The 24,522-nt window shown below is 35.5% G+C and overlaps 1 protein-coding gene across 4 annotated transcripts in view; it reads right to left on the bottom strand.

Moving 5' to 3' along the window:
* FXR1 (FMR1 autosomal homolog 1) overlaps positions 1–1,252 on the bottom strand; it is a 34,226-nt gene extending 32,974 nt beyond the window's left edge. For all 4 annotated transcript variants that reach the window (XM_044670949.1, XM_044670950.1, XM_044670951.1 and 1 more), the window contains exon 1: positions 1,190–1,252. The gene's annotated coding sequence lies outside the window, so the exon portion shown is untranslated. The remainder of the gene's footprint in view (positions 1–1,189) is intronic.
* Between the last annotated feature and the right edge of the window lie 23,270 nt (positions 1,253–24,522).

Raw genomic sequence — 24,522 nt, 5'->3', positions numbered from 1 at the left:
AAAATGTAAGATCCAAAGCATTGCATGTATAGAAGCTTACCAAAAAGATTTATAATCACAAACTCAACTATAATTTGTTAGAAACATGACACTCAATTTATAATTTAGATATGTATGCACTGTTATAAAACCCGTTTACTTCGAAAAATTACATAACCATGTACATTTGCTATAAGGGCTTTGTCCTCTTGTTTGGGAGGAATACATGGAAGAAAAGAAAATAATTGTTTCATAAAAATTCTGAATCATGTTTCATAGAGTATATTGTAAACTATCAAAATTGCTCCAGACAACTCGGAAACTGAATTTTAGTAGCTGAACACTGTACTGCCAGATACCAACTTGCATTGATGCTTAGATTTAAAAAACAAAAAACCAGAAAACCTGCACTTTCTTTTTCAGTGAGTGCTCTTTTCTACCCTTCTCCCTACCTCTATTTGCTTCTATAGCTTAAAAGTAGTAACTTTTGGGCAGACTTGCTCAAAGTGGACAGCCTATTAATTTGTTCCACCCCATCCTGACTATGTTTCCCATTTTTCTGTTTCCATGTCATTGATGGTTGGTTATAAAAGGACCTCACTCATACATGACAATCTCAGAATGTGTGCATGGTTGCTTTTTAAAAAGAGGTCTTAATTAAAGTGTACTGAAGCATATTTGGACTAAATCCACTTTTTAAAAAAGGGAGATTTAGTGCCTTTGACCTTTATTCCACAACAGTGATTCCCAAAGTGGGCGCCACTGCCCCCTCATGGGTGCTGCAGTGATGGGGGGAAGGGGGGTGATGGCCACAGGCGCATTTGGGGGCAGTGAATAACTGTAATGGGGCGGTGATAGTATGTGACAGGAGGCGCTAAGTAACATTTTTTCTGGAAAGGGGGCAGCAGGCCAAAAAAGTTTGGGAACCATTGGTCCACAACCTGTTATAGCATTACAATCCTCCTGCCATTGTACCTCCCAAGTTTCAAGCTTTGTCCAATTCACTTAGAAACTAATTTTTCTTTTCTATTTCTATTTTTATGCCTGTTTTTGTGCATACCTGTGGGGAGGTTATGTTTATAATAGACTGAGGAAAGGCAATTGAATGGAATCTTTTAAAACTCAAAACTTAGAAATAAAGTCCCAACAAACAAATAACGCATTAACAAAAAGGTCATACGTTCAAAGGTTAATAATAAGAAAAGCTTACTTATTTTCAAAAACAACTGTCAGGGAATCCTCATGAACATCTTTGATAAATCCCTATTAAAAAAAAAATCACATATTCCAAGTCAGTTAAATGTTAGATATAAAAACATTTTTAAAACAACTAAGATTTCCATGGGAAAAATCTACCCACAAAAGTATTGATATCTTTACTAAAATGATCAGGTCATTAGATCTATTCCATTTCCCTCTGTAAGTATCATGTTTGCACTAAAAAAATTTTTTTTAATTCCTTAAGTTGAAATTCAGAGGCCAAACTGGATACTATGTTAAAGCTAGGAACTTAAAAAGGTGAGTGGGAAAGAAAGGGGAGACTGCAAAATCAAGTTGTCACCTATCGGTTTATTAGGAAGGAAAAGCCAAGCCAGTCTCCAGGTTATCCCCAAGTAAACAGTTTGGAATGGTTATAGTACATTCTGCATAAGATGTTTTTTATAGTTAAAGCACCATATTCTTAAAATAACCATGGGGGAGGGGGGGCACTTTGTTCATCTGACATCCTTTAGTTCTATCCTGTTGTTAAAAAGTCTAATCCTCCCAACAAATATTTTAAGATGACTGACAAGTACACGGAAAACTGAAAAGCAATTTGTTAGAAATTGGGTATGGACAAACATCTCACACCATATATCGTAATCATCTAAGTATCAATGCAACCAAATATTAATATCAAACCAGAAAAAAATTATTAAAGAACCAAGCCAGGCATTTTTCATAAGCCTAAGGAAAGAATCCATAAGCAAAAAAGGAACTTTTAAGATCTGAAACTGAAAAGCTTCTGCACAGGCAAAAATAAATAAAATTAGGATAAAAAGTGAAACTGATTGTGAGGATGCTATTGGCACTGGAACATATGCAAATTTGTGTGAGATTTAAGAGGTGTAAGATATTTAAGAGACTTTCTTTCCCTAGTGAGACAAATAGGAATGGTTTTCAAAAGGATTACAAACTACAGACAACTACATAAAACATTGTTTCAAGTACTAAGAGAAATACAAAAAGAACCACATTCCCAGGTTCAGTGAGCACCTAGTAAATTGAAAAGAAAGACAAAAGATAAGAATATTTAATGTAGGAGGGATTATATGGTAATATTTACAGTACTCAGTCAGTTAGTCAGTATTTCTCAAGTCACTAGTACAGTGCCTAGCTGATAGTCCCTATCCACAAAGACCTTAAATCTAATAGAGGTATAGAGAAATTGTTATCTTGGCAGCATCTAATCCAAGAGAGGGTAACAGGCTTGTAGAAAATTAAAGAAGAAGGGGGAAAGAAATCACTAGAACACTGATGCACTCACAATCAGTGAAGTTTTGAAGTGTTGATATCATTCTAGAACTCTATTTAAATTTTAAGAAAGTGAAAAAATGTCTATACCCTTTGACACATGCTAAGTATATATCCTAAGGAGATCAAAGACAAAAAGGTCCTCCTACATGTAAAAATGTTATAACAGTACTTTTTGGAGTTGCCCATTCACTTGGGAAATGGATAAGAAAATTTTGGTATACAAATAAAATGGAATATTACTATAAGAAATTATTAATATGAATACAAGGGGAGGGAAGTAGTGGAATGAGAAAAAAAATCTGTATCTAAAAGAGTTTGGTATCATAATGTGTGTGTGTACACATACACAAGTATAGGTATGTGTGTAAAATACACAAAAATCACAAGGCATTACCCAAAGATAAGTGGTCCAAAGATAAAGAATACTGTAAAATAACTGAAAAATGCAACGCAAAAAAAAAAAGAAAGAAAGAAACAGCAAGTCAACAAGTAGAAAAATTTTTCAGTAGCTGTCATGTCTTACTTAATGCATGTTTCTCTTCAAAGTGCTAAACTAGAGGCCGCTAAACTCCTCAGTCCAACATTTAAAAAACTTTCAAGTTACCCCCTATATGAAGTTATTCTATCATCAAATTAAACTATTTAGTGTTCTCCAAACATAATATTCCATTTTCCACATCCCTGGCTGAGTTCATAACATTCCTCTTTTCTCCAATGTGTCTCCAGCTTTGCCCACACATCCACTTCTGACCCATAACTCAAAAGTCAAACACACATACCCTCTTCTAAACTTGTATAGAACAACTTCCTATCGCCCTTGCTGTCTTTTTTTACATTATGGTTTGAAGTCAAGATCTTATTATTCCTATTTCCCCTGGATTAAATTTCTCATAGCACCCTGTTACTGTTTTCTCTAGATTCCCTCACAGGTAGATAAGGGAATAGGTTTTTGAGCTTAAAATGATCTAATCATATGGTCCAGCAAGCATTTATCAACTGTTTACTATGTGTCACAAACTAGGGAAAACAAAAAGCCAAAATAGTTGTCTTCGAAGAGCTTATATTCTATGGGAAAAAGCATGGAGACATATATATTTCTTTACCTTGCATATACACACACACACACACATATTTGTTCTTCATTGTCTCTCATCTAGTCTTTATCATTGACTTGTTTCTCTTTTTAAAACAAACAAAAAATCATCACAAAAAACTAATATCTGAGGATTTTGATAACTTCAGAGCCCTTTGGATTTTTTAACTAAAATTGATGTTTATCTAAATAAAATAAAATCTAAAACATATGAAAAAAAAGGCCTAAATATTTTAAATTTTGTATTAGAGAATAGGCTTATATGAATATATGTACAAAAGCAACTTAAGTCAATAGACTATTAAACTACTGCAACATTGAATTAGTTTATTTGACTAACAATGGCTTTTCAAAATGTAGGCTTAAGACTTTAGACATTTTGGCGTTAAATAACTTTTTGTAATTTTGCTAAAAGTGCCCAAGTAATGAAAAATATCAGTTTTTCAATAATATTTCAACCATGAAAATCTAAAATTATTTTTGACACTAAAGAGTACAGCTCTTAAAGGTTTAGTTTTCTGAAATGTTTTCTCATATAAAACATCAATTTTCTGTGCTTTGCGCCTTTTTTAATATACAGTTATGTTATAAACACTAGAAAAATGAAAGGAAAAATACAAGATAAATTGTGGGAATACAAGATTCAGAAAAGACTTGAACACTAAAGGAAACTAGAGATTTGGAAGCATATTCTGAGGGGAAGGGCCTGGCAGATAGGGAAGCCCTGAAGAGGAGGATGGAATTTCTTTTGTAAGGAACAGAGAAAAATGCCAACTGAGCCAAATCCAAGAACCTATTAAATAAAGTAGATTGGAGCCTGGATTGTGACCAAAGTATTTAAATACCAGGATCCTTCTTCATTGGCTGTATATGGAAAAGAGAGTGATGTGCTTTAGATATCACTGAATATAGGAACAGGAAATGGAAGAGACTTGAGTCCATGTGATGAATTAGAAGACCTATTACGATAGTCCATGAAAAAAGTGAAAAATTACCTGAAACTTGTTTTGAAGGGACGCTAACAAAAGAGAGCCCCAGAGAAGTTATTATAAGTTCATACCTTGCTCTACATGTATTCTACATCCAAATCTGTAAAAGCACTTTAGCACCATGCATGGTGGACATTAAATAAAATGATTGTTCCCTACTCTGACTTCAGCAAGAAATCAAATAGATTTCTATCTGGAAAGCACTGCAGGAGTCACCAGAATCCATTTCTACAAAGTACAGGAGGCACTAAAGCAAGAAGAGATGTTAAATTACTTCTAAGATCATATAGGAAGTAGCAGAAATAAGAATTTGAACTCAATGTCATATATAAACAAGTCTGAATTTGAACCCAGGTCAAATTTTCCCTGCAAGATTTGGGACTCATGTACAGAAATGTAAAAGAAGCAGTGAAGGTTAGTGACTGCTGAAGGAAAAGTTTAGAGAAGAGGAAATAGGAACCCAAGGCAAATATTCCACTTTTAGTTTAAAAAAAAGAGGGGGCGAGGCAAGAAACATCATATTGGGTTTGTTTTTTAAAAAAAGAAATGTCAAAAGAAGACTAGTTAAGGGAGATAAAAAACTGTGAATTTCATCATAATGAAGAATTGGAAATAAAATTGTTGTCCATCCAGAAGGTAATGGCTAAACAAAGTGTGGGAATGAATTAATGGAATATTAACTGTTGGAAGACACAATGCTTCTAAGTCGTATAATTCAAGACCTCCTACACAAATGAACAAAAACATACCTTTCCATTTAGCCTAAACTTCCTCTACCAGAAAAAGCCTTTGCAAACCACTTTCCATTTAGAAATCCATTGCCATTCCTCCTACAGAAATTCTGGTTATGCTTCAAAGACCAGAATAAAAATGCCCCTCAAAAAACTTTTCTGGATTCTACTCCCAGATCCTACAATAAGTCCTTTCTTTTCCCCCCTGAGCTTGGCAACTTTCACTTAACATACCTACACCTCACATTACAATTCTTGGTCTACCTGAAAATGTTAAAAGATTAGTCACAAACTACGTTAATAAGAATCTGCTGTATTATACTATCTAAAGTGCCCCCTCTTCTCTAAATGGAATGGATTAAATATAACAAAATCTCTCATTGGAAATCATCAAGCTAAAATTTTTTTCTAATTGCAAAAGAGAATAGAATGAAAAAACATACCTCCAAGTAAAAATGCAGGAGGGAGGGATGGTTTTAAGTACTTAAAAAGAACAAACCTGAACAAATTTTTGGGCACTATATGGAAGGTATATGTTATTTATAAATTAACAGTTGAGACTTGACATGGTGGAACATTCAACCAGGGAAGACGCACAAACTAGGTTTTATGAATAGGCAAAGAAGTCTACTGCATTGGTTTCCTGGACTGGAAAAGAAAGGGAGGTATTTTGATAATAAATATGCCCTTGGATAAGTTACTTTCATTTTTGTCTTTGCATCTAGAAACTTAGCAGTAAGCACAGGTCTGGAACTTAGCAAATGCTACAAAATGATTAGATCAAATGAGTGATTTTCCCCACCCCATGTCCAAAATTTAATGTTTGACAGCTAGTCTCAGTGCAAAAACAGGTATGCTGGATTCTGTGGCACATGTTAAGTTAAAATGACACATTTCTGCTTAGTGTAAAATATTAGATTAGGCTGAGTTTTGAATTGGTCTAACTGTTTGGAAAACAATTGAGAGCTATGCTAAGAAAGTGGCTGAACTGTTCTAAACTTTTGTTTCTTGACATCACTGAGTATATATTCCCACCAAAGAAGGCAGTCAGGGAAAGTGCCATAAAAAGCAATAATAAGGAAAGGAGACGGGGGTAGAACTGTGATTTTATTGGAATAGGGAACTCATGGGTGAAGAAACTAAATACCTACCAATGGAGGTATAGATATTCATTAGAGCAGTCGTAGTGTTTGTCAATTAATTCCATTTATAGAGAACTTTAAGTTTTACAAAGTGCTTTACAAATAATCTCATTTTTTCTTCACAAAAACTTTAGAAAGTAATTGCTATTAATATTTCCCAATTTTACAGATAAGAAAACTGAGGTTATATGATTTGCCATGATCTATATATATAGCTAGTAAGTGTCTGAGGCTGATTTTCTAAGTCCAACAACACTCTTATCTGCTGTGCTATCTGACTATAAGAATTGAGAAACTTGTGAAAACTCAGTTAATAAAGAATAAAGAAAACAACATACATATAATTAATCACACTAACAAATGAAAACACTAAAACATAAGAACTCAAAAACTTGATTCCAGGGGAGTAATGATAAAGAAACCCATTGCCCATCTCATTAAGGATTTGTGAACAAGTAGTACAGAATGAAGCATGTGCTCTCAGATATGGTTGACATATTTGTTTAACTAGCACTACTTGAATACAAGGGAGGATGCTTGGGAGATATTACTGAGAGATCATAGTTATGTTTTTTAAAAGCATCAGTAAAACTGATCAGTTTTCTAAGCTAATGAAAAAACAAAAGATAAACAATCAAATTTCAATGAATGAGGCCACTGACCTACATTTCTTACATAGTGTGATGGAGCTGGAAATAAGACGGCCTAGTCCAAGTTCTCCATTTTATTAAGTGAGGTCCAGAAGAGTTAAGTGGGATGCAGGTAGCTAATATCTAGTTAGAAGCAGAGAAAGTACCTGAAATGAGTTGCTGCAAATGACTGGTAGAAATTAGAAAAACAAAATTGTTTTGAAATCCTCTCTGAACCAAAAAAAAAAAAAAGCTGTCAAAAGAAAAAAGTTGAGTTTTATTTTTAATTTCTTACAGTCACTGACAATCTATCCAAACTATCTTTCCCAAAGCCCATGAAATCCTAAAAATGAAGCAAAACTTATATCAGATTGATAAAACTACACTAATAAGCAAGTTGCTATCAACTCTTAGGTGGAGTAACAGATGGAGAAGTAGAGATAAAAAGAAAGAGAAAGAGTGGATGGAGGGAAGACAGGACCCAAGCAACAATGAATAAGCGAAAAGGAAAAGTAAGACAAGGGAGAAAAGTGAGAAAAAGAGAAAAGAGGGGAAAGGTTAGGAGAAAGAATGGGCAAAAAGAGAAATGAGACTAAAAAGAAACACAAAGAGTAGGGACAGAACAAGGGAAGATAAGCTAGAGACATAAGAGAGAGACAATAAGAGATAGAAAGATAGAATGTAGGAGAGATTTGCAAATGAGAAGGGGAATTAAGGAGGAAAGGGATGAGGACAGGGAAAAAGTGACAGATCAAAATTCAGGGAGAAAAGTTTGAGGAATGATCAAAAATCACTGGTCTTGGATAATCTGATTGGAGGTCCCTGAGTAAAGGTTGAAAACTCAAGCAAAAATCAGAGAGGTCCATTATATATTGTAGAAGGTATTTTTTCCAGGTACAGACTGGATTAGGTGCCTGCTAATTATCTAATTATAAAATCTGAGAGCTGAAAAAATTCAGTTATTCAAACTCTTTCATTTTAGAAATGGGGAAAGTGAGGCCCCAGAGAAAAGCAATCTGCTCCAAGTCTCAAAAGCAAAAAGCAAATGTCTAGATTTAAACCTGAATATAAATCAAATGCTTTATAATCCTGTCCTCTTTATGTATAAGGGGAAAAGTACAAGAGGTCAAAAGGAAGAGGAACAGTCTTTATATTACGGTGAATTTAATTTGGCAAAATTCTAGAAGTATTATCAAAGAGATGGTTAGTTAACACCTATAAAAGGAAGCAATCAGAATGGTTATTTATCCTTAACAGGCAATGTCGGGTTAATCTAATTTTCTGTTGGATTAAAAAAAAATGCCATAGATTTGCTTGTATAAATTTAGCAGAGCACTTAAGTATCATGCTGTTATTTTGGAAAATATGTAGAAGACTGGATAATTTCAGTTAGGTGGATTTGGAACTAGTTTAAAACTGGCTAGATCCAGGATTTCTTCTGGTCTCAGTGCTACCATTATATTGCCAAGAAATTGAGACCCAGGTAGGTGCCACATTCAAGGTCCAACTTAGCAATCAATGGCAGGCCTAGGATTTACGTCCAGGTCCAGACTCCAAATCCAATACTCTTTTCCAAACATATTCAATAAATCTGATACCAGCTTGGAAAGCAAGCTCCACCAAGGATCTATACTCAGTTCTGAGTTGTTTCAAGTTTTTTTTTTCTTTTTATTGTTTTTAATCACTGATTCCAATATATCAGAAACAGACAAAATCAAGTGAAGACTGTTAGTGTGTTGTGAGAGTAAAGCTCCAAAACTACCTTGTCCAAGTTTAGAGCAATGGACCAAACCATTAAGCTGTTACTTGTACAAGGACAAACACTCAAGCCTTATACTTGGATTTAAAAAAAAAAAAAAAAAAAAAAAAAAAAAGCTTTACAAATATAATTAACATGGAAAAAGCCACTCCTGGACAGCAGTTTGTCCAATCTCTTACCCTTATTTATCAGAAGGCGCAGGAGGTAGATACTAGGGCATGCAAGTTCACTAAGTCAACAACTGACATGGTAGCCAAAAATCCAGGTTGATCTTAGGCTGCTGCATTCAAATATCATAGTGTTAAGGATAATGAAGGTGACTATCCTTCCTCGTTACTGGTCACACCACATATAGAGTATCAGGTTCAATGATCAATATCACATTTTAGGAAGGACCCTGACATGCTGAAGAAAATGATGACCAAGATGAGAAAAAGACTTAAGAACATGACATACAAAGATCAGCTGACGGAATTAAGTTCATCTTGTAGAATATTTGGAAAGAATATATTCTTTTTTTTTTTTTAAAGCCTGAGAAAAAACAATTTAGAAAAAAACCACCACAAAATGTTTGGCCTTACATGCTTCCTAGCGGTGGTCCTGGGCAAGTCACTTAACCTTTGATTGCCTGACAAAAGGATCCACTAGAGAAGAAATAAAAAACTCAGTATCCTTGCCCTCCACCCACCAAAAAAAAAAAAAAAAAAAAAAAACACACCACCCATAGAGATAAATGGGAAGATCTACAGGGGCCAAGAAGAGTCAGACAAGAACAACAACCACAAAATTTAGCTCTTTGGGAACCTTTTCAAGCCAAGGCTTTCATTTGGCCACTCAGGTTGTTTTGTAGGACATTTTTATTCAAGCAGAGGCTGGGAATGAATGACCTGTAAGGTGTTTTTTTTCAAGATTTTTTTTAAGTTCCTTCAGGCTTTCCAACAGCTAAATAGTAGAATGAAGACTTAAGTTATAGACATGTACCTCCAAATTCAGTGTTAATTTTAACAAGGACCTTTCTTGAAGGCTGCTTCAAGCCCTAAATTCTAAAAGCCATTTAACAGGATTTCCCCATCACTTGGAACATTAAATTTTATTATTTCAATTTAGAAAAAGTTTGTTTTAAAGTCAGTGTTCTATATAATGAAGAGGTGGCCTTGGCATCAAGATTTTGGTAAATTTTGCCTTAAACTATTTAAGTAACCATGGACAAGTTACTTAACCACTTCTCAGAGGAGCATGGAATGCTACATTGTCCAGAAAAGTGCTAAAATGTATTGCCCAAGGAAGTTCTTTACCAAGAGTACCCTACAAAAATAAAATTACATATATATCAACCAATATTTATGATGTTCCTTTGTGATAATTTCCTGATCTCCTAGCTTAACAGTTTGTCTCCATTTCTCTTAAATCTTTTATGAGCTAAGATGCATTACAATAGCAATGTATGCCAAAAAAAAATTTTTTTTTATGTTGCCAGGATCATAGAAAGGAATTTCTCCAAGTTTTAGGTCTTGGAAATAAATCAGAAGATAAAATATAACCAAATCAGAACATAGTCCCACTGGTCTCTGAAAGTAAGAATCTCTAATGTATTTCCCCTGGCTATTTTCATGTGTATTACAAAGTATAGATGAAGATAACCACACTGAAACAGATTATATCTAAAATCATCTTGTCATGAAGGGAGTTTCTAAACCTGAGGCCCTAGAACCTAGAATAAATAGATTTCAGGAAGGTCTGGGTTGTTTGGTTGGGGGGGAGGGGGGATTGTATCTTTGAATTTTTACTAGCCTTTAATTAAAACTTAGCATTTCTCTCAACAAACATCTAGACTGGCCCTCCACTGCCCTAAATAGATCTAGAAAGTGCACCAGACCAGAATCTGAAGGGGAAATCCCAGGGAGGAAAAAAGCAGTCATTCTTCTAGCCCAAGTGAGGCAAAAGGGAGACAAATATGGGCCAGGAGCCCATAGAGAAGAGCACATACCAAGGCAGTAGGGAGAAGCTGTGCTTGGCAGAAAGGTCTCAGAACCAGCATAAAGGGAGGGTTCAGAACTTGTGGAAGGTATAGAACATGCACCAATGGGCAGTTCTCACTACCTAGTAGTTACAGGATGAGAAGCAGTCACCAGCCCTAGAGTTATATGTACCTATTTTTGCTCAGTCATTTCAGACATGTCCGACTCTTTCTGATACCATTTGAGTTGTTTTTTGTTTGGTTGGTTTTTTGGGGGGCAAAGATATTGGAGTGGTGCTTTGCCATTTCCTTCTCCAGCTCCCTTATCAGATGAAGAAACTGAGGTAAACAGGTAAGTGGCCTGCCCAAGGTCACAGAGCTAGGAAGTGTCTGAGGCCAGATTTAACTCAGGAAAATGAGATTCCCTGACTTAAGTTACAGTGTGCCACCTGCAGCAGCACCACCTAGTTGCCCCTACATGGAGCTAGTAAAGGGCAAGTTCAAAATCAAAAAGTAGCTGTGTGGTTCTGACTCCAGCAAGTGAGTGGAGTCTCAGTTCCAACTTTTAGCCAAACCTGAAGTCTGCACTAGAAAAACCATGGCAGGAATCCCAGACCCCAAAAAGAGCCTACAAAGCTTTCTAAATGACTAATGGTGACTGAGTGGTCTACTGGAACTCCCCCACAAAGGGAAGTCAAAACCAAAGGGCAGTGATCAGATTTGGACCTGAACCAGACAAGGGGTGACAGCCTTGGTTCCCAGGCCCAGCTGTCCCCAAAACTCTGAAATATCAAAACATTAATATTGCACTACTGAAAAAAACTCCTGCACATCAAGAATGAACCACCTCACAATAGAATTCTCTTGCTAGATTTGCATTTTTCTGTAAAGTAGTAAGTTATAGAGAAAAACACTTAAGCCAAAGCATTAGATACATTTAAACTGCTGTTATTATTAAATAAGTTTGGGTAGCACTTATTTGATCAGCCCCCAGGACAGGCTGGAGACTACAAGCCAAATGAGAAACTTTATTTTCTGAACTTTAAAAAAATGAAGGTCATAACCTTGTCTGTGGTGCCTCAAAGAAGCAAGAAAAGTCTGAGTAGAAATTTCCCCCATTACTATGATTTTAAATGTAACTGAGAAGCACAGGAACAAAAAAAGCATAGTGTCTTCTTAAATGAACAAACAGCCTAATATAAAAGAGTAATCAACAATACCAAAAGCAGCAGAGGCAGAGAGAAGATAAAAGTATGAAAAAGGCTACTGGAAGACCAAAGGAAGAATTCTTAACCAAACAAGAATAACAAAGGAGAGTGTGGATATATTGTTACATGAAAGAAACTCTTGCTGGGGAAAGAAAATGAAATTAATGAAATGAGGCGACGGGGGAGGGGAAGATCTTTTCAAATACACCATTGATTGAATCATGTGTTATCTCAAATGTTCTGGAAAACAATTTGTAATTATGTTTTTTAAAGTGACTAGCTCAAAGATAGAAAAGTCTTAAATATATCAAAAAACATTCAGAGCAGCAATTTTTGTGGTAGCAAAAAAAAAAATTCAAATAGGTGTCTACTGAAAATGAAATATTATTTAGATGACTATAAAGAATTCAGAAAAGAACAGTAAAAACATAGAACTGACAAACACTAAAGGAGGCATTAAGAGGAAGCATCACAATGACACTGTAATTATATAGACTTAAGTTTCATCCTGAGAGGGTAGTTCATGTTAGTTTTCCAGAATCAACTTCTCCCTTCTTTTTAAATCTTTGCTCCCTATGTATGGAAATAGGGAGGAAAATATATTCAGAAATTAATATGACAGCAAGAAAAAGCACTAGCAAAAAAAATTTAAAAAATAAAAGTAAAGCTAAGTTGAGAAGGAAAGGAGAATTTTATCAAATTCTATGTGCCAGAACTCTGTGTAAATGCTTTACAAATAGAGAATCTGATCTTCATATCAAAGATATTGGGTCCCAAAGCTCCAGATGCTCTGCCATTCATCTGTCTCTCAAGATGGATCTTGGAGACTGGAGGAAAACTCCAACAAGGGAGTAGCAATGATTAGATAGTGGTTCTGGGGCTAGGACAAAAACTGAGGAAGTTTAAGGAAGAAATGAAGGAAGCTCTTATGGACTCATTCTTGATGAAAAAAGCTAGATCACTGTAGCCCAAGGAAGGCTCTACTTTTTTCCCTTTGAGGTTCAGCAGCTCTCAAGCAGAAGCTGAGAAATCAGGGGGTAGACAACAGAGAGAAGGGTTCACAAGTTAAGAGTGTTTCCAGAATGAAAGAAACATGAAAAAGCTCATATTGGTGGCCAAAGATGACCTAATCAATCAAACACTAACTTCACGTACATCTAGTTTCTTCCTGGCTGGTCCACTACCCTATATCCTTCAAATGCATGCACAGTTCCTGCTATCTTTAAGGTCTGCTGGTCAAATGATTCTAAAACAAGCAATTTGTGAAACATTTATTAAAGATGCTAACATTAGACTTTCAAGGTTAGATATGAAAGCAAGCAAAAGGGCTTAAAACAGGTGAATGCACTGAAGAGAAAGATCTACACAACTGCAGTCAGAAGGAGGAATACCCAAATACTAGAAATCTTATAGTTAGGTGGCAAAACTGGTGGGTGATAGAAGCTTAAAAGACAGGAACTGAAGTAAAGCTGTTAAAACTCTTCAATATGATTAATGAAATCTCCAATCAAAATAATCACCATCTCCTCCCATTTCAGGTTTTCAATCTAACTCCTTCCTCTTTCAATCCAATCCACTGCCAAGTCCTTCTTAACATTTCTCCATTATGTCCCAGCTGCTCCTGACATTGCCACTACCCTAGGTCCTGGCCCTCATTATCTTATGCTGACTACGACAATACCTTCTGGTCAGCTCCAAGGTCTCTAGTCCATCCTACACTTAACTGTCAGACTGATGTTAAATTGGAAATTTAACACACATCCCTATTCAGTGAACAGTAGTGGTTTCCCATCATTTCCAGGGTTAAATGTAAAATCCTGATCAATTTAAAAGTCCCTTATAGCCAGCTCCTTCCTACCTGGCCTTGCACATTTATTCACAGTGGCCTCCAGGTGTTCCTCACAGCAGACACTCCCATCTCCCAACTCAATGCTTTTCACTGGTTCTTCCAGACTCAGCTTAAATTCCCAGCTTTGGCAAGAAGCCTTTCCCAATCCCTTTCTAATCTTCTCCATGATTATCTTTCCATCTGTCCTGTAAATCTCTTTATTTAAAGAGTAGTTTGAATGGTGTGTCAGGAATAAGAACCTGTTTCACCTTTTTTTGTATTCCCAACACCTAGAGCCAAGTCAGGCACACAGTGGGGCACTTAATACTTGTTGAATAGACTTAAAATGGGGGGCGGGGGTGGGGAGGGGGAATCAATGTCAATTCAACAATTATCAAGCTATATTCCTTGTCCTCAGAAAGCTCATATTTGACTGGAGGGTACTACATGTGCATACAAAAAGGTCATCTAAATTAAAGCGTAAGAAGAGGAACAGCTAGGGAGCAAAGTATGACATATCTAGGCTGATCCTTAAGTAAGACAGGGATTCTAAAAGGAAAAAAAAGGGAGAGAAAAATGGGAAAACAGCAAATATACTTTGAGTTCTGGAAAACATGTGGATAATGTGTTTTATTTAACTATACTTATTATGTAAGTGGAGAAAGGGGAAATCAATGGAAGGTAATATTTAATCCCCACTACCAACCAAGCTAGAGTTCTGAGGAACTAAAAATAATAGCTTGACTCAAAACAGTGCCCAAAGAGAAGAAATATAAAATAAATGGGCCAGGGTCAGAAAATGACAGCCCTAAACAGTATGTATTTTATCCTAAAGGCAGCTAGTGGTAACAGTGTTTGATAAAGCACTGGGCTTAGAAAAGACCAGAATTCGAATATTTCTTCAGATACTTAACAGCAACTGCAAGGCTCTGTGAGTAGGGACTAGCAGGGAGTAAAAATAGGATTTGAGCCAGAGAAACTAGCAGGCATCCCCCTAAATATAAGATGATCTTAATGTCCTCAGTCAAGATACAGACATTTGCTGAGAATCAGGAGTTATGTCTACTGGCTCTAGGGCTAAACTGGAAAAGTAGCTGAAAAGGTTCTATAGTTACAATTAGAGAAAAATAAAAGGATTGACCTGAAACAGATGTAGATCTCTAAGTAAGATTGAATAACAAATTTATTTGGAGAGGGGCCAATGGGTAGTTTTGAGTTTCCTATCAAAGCTGCAAAAGATAGGGGAGTGAATTCAGAGTTGAGGAATAGATCAAGTTGTGAAAGGTGTTAATGAGTAGTGATAAAGGATTTAAAAGTAAAGAAAACCTATAGGGTTGATCTATAAAAGTAGAGAAGTCTAAGGTTCCTTAAGGCCAGAAACTCTTCTATCTTTGTATCCCTGGGGTTTGGTAGGTAAAACTGTCTGGAACATCAGTATGTATTTAATGAATTTTTTAAAGTGAAAGTGGATTAGAGCAGGGTAGATAGAAGGAAGGCTATAATAAAGAAGTATAGGTTTAAGAGAAAGGAGGCAGATGGAGAGATGAAAATAAAGGAGGCTGTAAAAAAACAGGATGTAATGCAGTGGAGATTATCTAAATCAGTGATTCCCAAACTTTTTTGGCCTACCGCCCCCTTTCCAGAAAAAATATTACTTAGCCCCCTGGAAACTAAATTTTTAAAATTTTAATAGCAATTAATAGGAAAGATAAATGCACCTGTGACCATCACACCACCCCCCTTGCAGCACCCTCCAGGGGCAGGTAGTGCCCACTTTGGGAATCACAGATCTAAATCTACCATAAGTAGTAGTGGGCGGAGTATGCACACCTAAGAAATCACAGATCCCTGAAATATTCAAAGAGAAGCAAACAAAAACTAAGAAATTCAACATTATAAAACCTGCAGTTGCCTGCATATGTTAATATGTTTGTTCTATATAACAGCTAGTTCTGAACAGCTAGCACTGATCCAGACAAATGACTGAAGTTGGAATCTGGTATCAACATACATTAATTAAGCACACCTACTTCGAGTTTGGTATCTGGAGATATGGATAATAAGATCAGTCTGTCCTCAAGGAATTTTACATTCTACGACAAAAACAAAATCATATGTAAAATAGCTACATAATATACAGTAATTTTGGAGGAGATCCAAATAGGCTTCACGTGGAAGATGCTTAAATACATCATTGAAGGAAACTAGAAATTCTAAGAGGCACATATGAAGGATGATGACCAGTGCATACAAAGGTATGAAAAGGGGAGCTGTAGTATCCTATGTGAAGAACAGCAAAAAAGCCTTAGTGTGTGATTGTAATGTACAAAAGTTTGGGAAACTAAATTCATGTTAGGATGTGATGGGATTTTACATGCCCAGGAGTTTGTATTTGAATCTAAAAAGCATTCCATTCACTTATTCCATTGGCCTACTTGCCTTTCCCAGATTTGCAGAAAACAAAACAAAAAAAAAAAAAATAGAATGTCATTAATACCACTTTAATAACACTGCAAAGGAATAAGGATTCCTGACCCCTTGGGTTCCAATTGGTAAAATTGGTTCCTGTCGTCGGTAAAGCAACTTGGAAAAATGCCCTGAAGTTATTAAACCATGTATCCCTTTTGACTCAGCCATACCAATATGCCACTACCCAAATAGATTAAAGTTAAAAGAAACAAATAAGATGTAATTATAGCTCTTTTTGTGGTGGCAAATAACTGAATTATAAAGGAGAGCCCAACATTTGTGGAATGTCTCAACAAATTATAAATGTGATGATAATGGATACTATTGTACTTTGGAAGCTGAATGAAATCAATGAAGATAATCTTGGGAAGAATGTTATGTACTGATGCAGAGTGAAGGGGGCAGAAGCAGAAGAACAATTTATACAATAACATGGTAAAAGCAAAACTTTAAAAGATTTAAGAACTCCAATCAATGTAATGACTGATTTGGGGATTTCAGAAACCTGTTGAAACATGCTACCCACCACTTTCTGTAGACATTCTTTATCTATACATCCAATTTGGGTACATAGTTTGTGAGGGAATTTGCTTTCCTTGACTATGCTTATAATACAAGAGTTTTCCTCTCTCCTCCCCAAATGCAAGGGATGTGGGATCAAAAACAGATTCATTAATTATAGAAATTAAGTAAACAAAAAGACTGACTGCTATTTTCTTCACTAAATTTTTTTTATTAGTATTAGAAGGAAAGATGTTAGAAGAATCATTTGGTGGATAACTGTAACTTGTATTCTTGGCCCTTCTTTCAGTAAGGGTAATTTATGTCCTTGTCCATAGGATTGTCAATTCGTGAAAATGTTCAATTCCTTCCAATAGATTTATATTTAGACTCAAATTTGAAGCCACTGAAGATTAAGTTCTCTAAACACAATTTGCAAATAAGAAGTTCCTTTTGTCATATTGAAATAAAAGCAAGAAAGTTCTTAAAATGCTAAGTAACATCTATCTAAAACCAAGTCATCTGAAATGGGGATAGATGAGAGATCTTTCCAGAAAAATAATATCAATAAAGTAAGGCTGTGCACCACTAATGGAAAGACCACCTTAACTGTTCACTATTAAGGCTAGAAATAAGATGCCAGTTATAGCATTAAGAAAAAGAAATTGAAGGACTAGGCAAAGAGCAAACAAAATGATCATTTTTTACAGATGATGTGATAATTTGATTTAGAGAATACTAGAAATAATTAACTTCAGCAAAGTGGCAGGATATAAAATAAATCCATAATAAATTATCAGCATTTCTGTTATCAAGAAAATCCAACAGAAGAACTAAACTCCACTAAAAAATTAAGTAGTATAATTGAGAAAGACAAACTATATGAACACAATTATAAAACACTCATTTTTTATACAAAAAGACAGACCTAAATAACTTGAGAAATATTAAATTGTTCATAGGTAACCAATATTTTCTTTTAAAATGCCAATACTACCTAAATTAATTTACTCAGTGTTATAATTAAACTACCAAAGATTACTTCATAAAACAAGAAAAAATTAATTTCACCTAGAGAACAAAAAAGTTAAGAATATCAAGGAAATAAATGAAATAAAAAGTGGGAGGGGGACCTAGGAATACCAGATCTCAAAGTAAGAAGCTATAATCACCAAAAAAGTTGGTACTGGTTAAAGAAATAGATTGATCAGTGGAACAGATTAGGCACACAATATATGGAAGTAAACAATCACAGTAGTATCTGACACATCCAAGAATACCAGCTATCCAGCAAGAACTCACTTGGAACTATGCATATCCATCTACCCAGCAATATTGCTCCTAGGTCTATATCCCAAAGAGATCAGAGGAAAAGGGCTTTGCACAAAAATATTTGTAGCAGCCCTTTCTGTGAGAAAGAAATTGAAGAAACTGAGGGAAAGCCGATCAACTGAGGGATAACAAAACAAAAAGGTATATGAATGAGAAGGAATACTATTGTGCTGTTAAGAAGTGAAAGGGATGTGGTTTCAGTAAAACTTGGGAAGTTATATGAATTGATGCAAGTGAAGTGAGCAGGACCAGAACAATTCACATAGTAACAGCTATATTATAATCAACTCTGAAAAACAGTAACCTATCAATACAATAACCTACCCACAATTCCAAAAGACTTTGTTATGAAATATGCTAACCACTTCCAGATAGAGGAATGGTGAGTGTTGATGGAAGTTTCCCCTACACCTCCGGTGGGGATGGGTGTAGGGTGGGGAATGGCCATGTGGGAACTTGTTTTGCTTGATTATATTTCTTCCTGTATCAATGGGGTAAGGGGAGGATGTGGGAGAAAGTTCAGAACTAAAAATATAATAAAAATGAATTTTAAAAATAAAAAAAAGGGGCAGCTAGGTGGCTCAGTGAATAGAACCAGGCCTGCCCTGAGCCAGGGGAGGTCTTGGCTTCAAATCTAACCCCAGGCACTTCCTAGTACTGTAACCTTAAGGCAAGTCACTTAACCCCAACTGCTTAAAATTGAACTTTTTGCCTTGGAATCAATACTTAGAATCCACTCTAAGACAGAAGGTAAACTAAATAAGTAGAAGCAATTAAGTTAAGTGGAATTGCCTAACAAAACTCCAATTCCAGAATCAATCAAGTAGCTAATTTAATTATTACAAGATTTCATGTTTAAACAACTTTAAAAATCTTTGGTATATGCTACATTTTTTAAAAATCCTTTCCTTTCATCTTATAATCAATACTCTGTATTAATTCCAGGGCAGAAGAGCAGTAGGGGTAAGACTTAGGGTAAGGGTTAGGTAATTTGCCCAGGGTCACACAAGCTAGGGCTATATTACTTTTAATCAATTCTGCAGAATGAATGGCAATATTTTAAATTTTGGAAAATACTCTATGGTGATTCAAAAACTTTTATCTCAACAATTCTAAGTCTTTTATCAGATAAAACAACATGGAAAATGAAAAAGCTGTTTAAAATGAGCTACCCATTAGCTTCAAAACTTTTTGTGGCAAATATTTTATAAACTGTTTAAGGAAATACATTTTCTTGGCCATGTATTAATAGCACTCTATTTCATACAACTTAATCTAACATGAAAATACATACCTAAGGCAAATCTGTAAATTAACTACCATATAACTACTTACTCAATTAAGATTTAGACAAACTAGTCAGTCATCAGGCAAATAAGCATTCATAAATAAGTTCTCTCAGGTAGATACTATGTTAAATGCTGGGAAAACAATAAAGTCAGAAAAAAACAGTCCCTGTCCTCATCCAGTCCAGTCTAGTAAGGGAGACAATAAATATAACTATGTACAAACAAGATACAACAGAATAATAAACTAAAGATTAAGTACTAATAATTAAGGATCTATTCTTCTTGAAGGTGAAATTTAGTAGAGATTTGAAGAAAATATAAAGAGCATTCTAGGCTCAAAGGACATCCAGTAAAAATGCTGGGAATTGGGACATTATCTAGTGAAAGAAAATAAACCCCTGAGTAGGAGGCAAGAGACAAGGTAGAAGACTAGACAAGTAGGAAAGGGCCAATTTTTAAAGGGCTTTAAAAGCCAAACTGAGGATTCTCTAATTTGATCCTGGGGAATATTAGGAACCACAGGTGTTTAATGGAAGTTGTATAATCAGACCTGACATTTTAGAAAGCTCACTGTAGCAAGTTGAGTGGAAAATGAATTGTAGCAAGTATAGAACTGAGGTAGGGAGACCAAGGTGGGAGCTAGGAGACAGGCCCAGGTTTAAGATGAGACTGACTCAGGGAGGCGGCAGCAGCAGCAGCATGAAAAGAATGAGGTGAGTACTAAGGTACAGACAAATCTTTGCATCAGATAGAGGGCCGGGACAGCTAGGTGGCAAGCCCAGGTGACTGGGAAAATAGTAAACTAAATAGTAATAGGGAACTTAGAAAGTTTGGGTAGAGGAGAGTTTTGAGTAAAAGATAATGAGTTCAGTCTTTGACAGAATTTTAAATGTCTTCAAGGCTATTCACCAAAAACTGCTGAAAAAAATTTGGAAATCATTTTTGCTGAAACTAAGTATAGATCAGCATCTTAGAACATATATCAAGATATGTTCCAATGGGTAAAAGGCTTAGACATAAAAAAGTAACATCATGAACAAATCAGAGAAAGAAGAAAATTACTTGTTACTCTGTTAAGCAAGTTACTCTGCTAACTGTCTCATTTCTAAGATATATACAGATATACACACGACTGAATGAAGTTTATAAGAACAAGAACCCTTCCCTCAGTTATCAAATGATATGAAGAACAAGGTCTCAGGGAAGAAATCCAGGAAACCAAAAAATATATGAAAAAATACTCTAAATCATTATTAGAGAAATGCAAATTAAAAATAACTGAGGAAATCTCACTCCTATCTGACTGGCTAGAATGACAAAGAAAAAGGCTGAGGAAAAAGAAGTGATGAATCTATTGTAGTGAGGTTGCCAGTTGGTCCATCTACTCTGGAGAGCAATTTGAATCTGCCCATCATTATTAAACTACTCAATATGCATCTTCTAACCCTTCTATAACTACCACCAAATCTTTACCCTAAAGATAAAGAATGGAAATATATACAAAAATTATCTATAGCAGTTCTTTGCTGGAAAAGAACTGGACCTGTCAATTGGGGGAAAGCTCACCAAAGTAATGGCATAAGATTTAATATAATTATGCAATAAGAAACCAGTTTCAGGGAATTCTGGAAAGATTCAGATGATCTGATTAAAGTGACAAAACCAGGAAAACCAAATTATGACAACATATTGAAAAATTTAAGAACTCTGATCGATCAATGCACTAAACAGAAAATTCCATTAACCACTACATATCATAAACATAGGCTAGAATTGAAAGACTTAAGATTGCATCCAGTGTACATGTATAAAGAGGGGAGCCAACCTGGAGAAGGAAAACCATGCCACTTTCCTCCTTCTATGAGACTGTGTAGAGTACAGGAAGAATGAGTAATTAGAAACAAGGAGGAAAGAAAAGGGAGCCAAGCTGAGGACTCAGCTGAGAGGATGGGATAAAGGGGAATCATGGGAGGTTTGGGGAAGAGATTTTTTAAAAAAGCAAGTTTTGGAAAAACTGCTGACTGAATGGAATAACAAATGAATGAATAATGAGACATAAGCATACCTTGCTGCAAGGAGGGTCCAATTGAAATTATGTAACAAATTTGTAGTGGACACAGTCATCAGTAGCATTCAAGTAGGATGACAGGAGTAATACCAGGATCAGAACCATGACAAAATCTGTTATCCACCTCCTGACAGAATAGTGACAGACTCAAGAGTACAGATTGAGCCATGTATGTTTCCTGGATATGGTCAATGCAGGAATTTATGTTGTATGGCTATATTATTTGTTTTAACTGCTTTTCTTTTCTTTCTTATTTTATGGGAGGGGAGAGAGAAGGCATTTTGGTCAATTGAAAAAAATTTATTTTATACATGTTTATAGGACATCTAATTGAAGATATTCAATAAACAATTGGAAATTCTAATTAGAAATCAAGAGACATAGATTGCTTGAAGAGATCTGAGAATCATTAGCCTAGATGATAACTGAATCCATGGGAGCTGATAAGATTATGAAACAAAATAGTACAGAAAAAAGGGACAAGAAACAACCCTTTGGAAAACTAAACCAGTAAATAGGAATGGCCTGAATGAAGAACCAGCCAAAAAAAGAAAAAAAAAAAAAAGAAAAAGAAAAAGAAAAAAAAAAAGACTGAAGGAGTGGTCAAGACAGGTAGAAGAACCTCAGTATTGGTTTTCTAAAAACCTGGAGAAGACAGTATCCAGGAAAAGATGTCAAGGAACAGCAAAGATTGTGGAGAGGTCAAGAAGAATAAAGACGAGAAATTAAGAGATTGGCACTTAGGAATGACTAATAACCTTGGAGCTTTTTCAGTTGAATGATGACTCAAAAGCCAGAGCAATTAAGAGAAGAAAGGAAAGGAAAGTACTAATTGTAGATGGACTTAAAGGAATTTAGCCACAAAAGGAGGATAGCTAGCAGGAATGGATGAAGTGAGGATTTTATGAGGCGAGGATGCGTTAGGAGGGATGAAAAAATGTTTGGTAAGAAATGCTATGTTGAGTGACATTGTCAATGGATTAAGAAGGTATAAAAAAGATTGCCTTAATCACTGTGTAAGGGCCCAGATGAGATTATAAAACAAATTTGTAGTGAACCCGGTTAGCACCTTCTAATCCACCAAATTTATTATGCTGACTATTTAAAATTGGAATAAAATTTTGGGGGGAAAAGAATGATCTTTTATTTTTTGTGGCTCCTCGCTCCCAAAGAAACCACCAGAAGCTGCAATTTACCCCTTTCCCAAGACTCCCACCTGCTCACATCCAATCCAGGAAAAGCCCTGGCACAAAAAGTAAACTAATTCCTTTCTTTGCTTCACCCTATACCTTTGGCCCAGGCTGCCCAGATCCCTTGAGAACAAGCAACTTGAATGAGAAAAATCACCACGTACTCCTCCTGCTTAGAGGACCACAAAGCCTTAGTATTTACCCTCCAACACTGCCTAAGGTCCTCTTAATCATTACCAAAATGCCAGCCTGCCTTGTATTGATGTTCACCAGACGGACAGACTCTTGGCATGGTCAAGAGGGGTAACCTAAAGTCCAGCTGAGTCTTGACATTCAACCCTTGTGCCCCCAACCATAAATGAACTTTTTTTTTTTCTCTTCCCAATTAGAACCTGACATCCACAAGAACCATCTAGTTTTTTCCTGTTGTTTTTTTTTTTAATCACCAGCCTTAATAATTAATAGATGTTTAATGGTTTATACCCCAGTCAAACATAGTTGGTACTAATAGGCCATTATTTTGGCCCTTTTCACAAGATGGCTATTAATATCTCTATGAACACAGGAGCAAAAAAAAAGAATTCCTTATTTGAAACTCAATAACCACAGGCAGAAATAACATTAGAAGCACAGATATATTGCAGAATTACCAAAAGTGAAGTCATATCATCAAAATATCATTAATATCAAATGAGTTAAGCTTGAAATACAAGGGGAGGGGGAGATTATTTTATCAACACGTTATTTTGCTCAACCATATTTGTTATAAGAATAGATTCTAAAAGAAAAAAAGAGATGTCATTGGTTAAGTGTCATTGATTAAAAATAATCACCAAAATATCTGTGAGAGGGAAAACGTATCAGGATAAAGGTATGCAGTAGAAGAAAGGAAGGAAGGAAGGAAGGAAGGAAGGAAGGAAGGAAGGAAGGAAGGAAGGAAGGAAGGAGTGTTAATTTAGGGCCTTGGTTTACTAATTTCTAAAATGTAGTCAATAATCCTTAGACTGAATCATTGTACCAGAATAAATGAGATCTTCTTGATCTCTGAAAGCATGTAGTTAAGATACAAAGTAGTGATCAGACAAGAAAGATGAGGCAAGGTACAGGCCTGAAAGAAGCTAGTGTCTAAAATACAACTCATCCCCTCTGCTGCTTATCTGTAAAGTGAAGGGGGATTGGACTAGATCTCCAAGACTCCTTTAGGCTCTAAAATAACAGAAATACAAAACTCTATCCCTTTTTATTAGAGCAGGAAGGAAGCAGAGAACAGGGTGACCCCTCACAAAAGCAATGAAAAGGACAGAGAGGATGCCAAATTCTTCAGATTTGTATTGAGCAAAAGTTTTTCTCTGCCAACTTGATGCCACTCAGCTATAAGTTACTGGTTAAATCACAATATAGAAACCAATACTTAACATATTTTTTAAACGTTGTTTTTAAAAAAGGCAACAACTTCCATATATTAAAAAATTCATTTCCAGAACTCATTTATCACGCCATCACTGACTATAATTACATTAATGTCAGCTTGACTTTTGATGAAGTATCATCATCTTTAAAGTGTATATTTATTAATACCTTCTAAAGCAAAAATTCATCCTTTTTGGGGGGGTCATGGATCCCCTTTGGTAAATCTAATGAAGGCTATATTATAGACCCTTTTTTGAAAATTTTTAATTCTTAAAAATACATTAGAAACCCAATTATGTTGGAAAATTATGTTTTCAAATTTTCTTTTTAACACAAATGTGTGACGTTTCACAAGAACTCCTGTTCCAGAGTAACTACAAGGAAAGCCCTGTCTGTAATAGGTGATCAGCCTCCCTCCATAGGAATTTTTT

The sequence above is a fragment of the Gracilinanus agilis genome, chromosome 3 (assembly GCF_016433145.1).
Source record: "Gracilinanus agilis isolate LMUSP501 chromosome 3, AgileGrace, whole genome shotgun sequence".
NCBI classification, from domain to species: domain Eukaryota; kingdom Metazoa; phylum Chordata; class Mammalia; order Didelphimorphia; family Didelphidae; genus Gracilinanus; species Gracilinanus agilis.
The sequence above is the reverse complement of the archived record's forward strand: the minus strand, read 5'-3'. Positions and strand labels throughout refer to the sequence as shown.